A 483-nucleotide genomic window follows, 5' to 3' on the forward strand; every position below is an offset into this window, starting at 1 on the left:
CGCGGGAAAAGAGGGACAGCGGGCCGCCGGGGGCACGGCTCACCGCGCGCGTCGGGAGCTGCTCCCTGCTGAAGGCCGCCAGCAGCCCCCTCAGGACCGTGCTCTGCGGGGACAAGGGACAGCTGAGCCCCGGCGTCCCCCCCTCCCCGGCCGTGGGGACACCGGGGGTGACGGTGACAGGGACATGTCCCACCTCGGCCTCCTGCTGCGACTCGCTCTGCCCCATGGCCGGGGGGGGCTCTGCCCATCCGAAATCCTGCCGAGAACCGGGGGGAAAAGGGGAAAAAGGAGCAGCTGGGGACACGCGGTGGCACCGAGGGACGCCCAGGTGGCACCTCACAGCGGGGAAAAGCCGGGTCCTGGGTGTCCCCAGGGTGTCCCCAAGGTGTCACCGCCACGGTGGGGACCTTGGTGTCCCCTCCCTTGGGGACTCCTGCGGCACAGACAGGAGCCCGCTGTGACAGCGCCGGTCACCGCGCCCAG

This window comes from Corvus brachyrhynchos, unplaced genomic scaffold, assembly GCF_000691975.1.
Source record: "Corvus brachyrhynchos isolate BGI_N302 unplaced genomic scaffold, ASM69197v1 scaffold248, whole genome shotgun sequence".
Lineage (NCBI taxonomy): Eukaryota > Metazoa > Chordata > Aves > Passeriformes > Corvidae > Corvus > Corvus brachyrhynchos.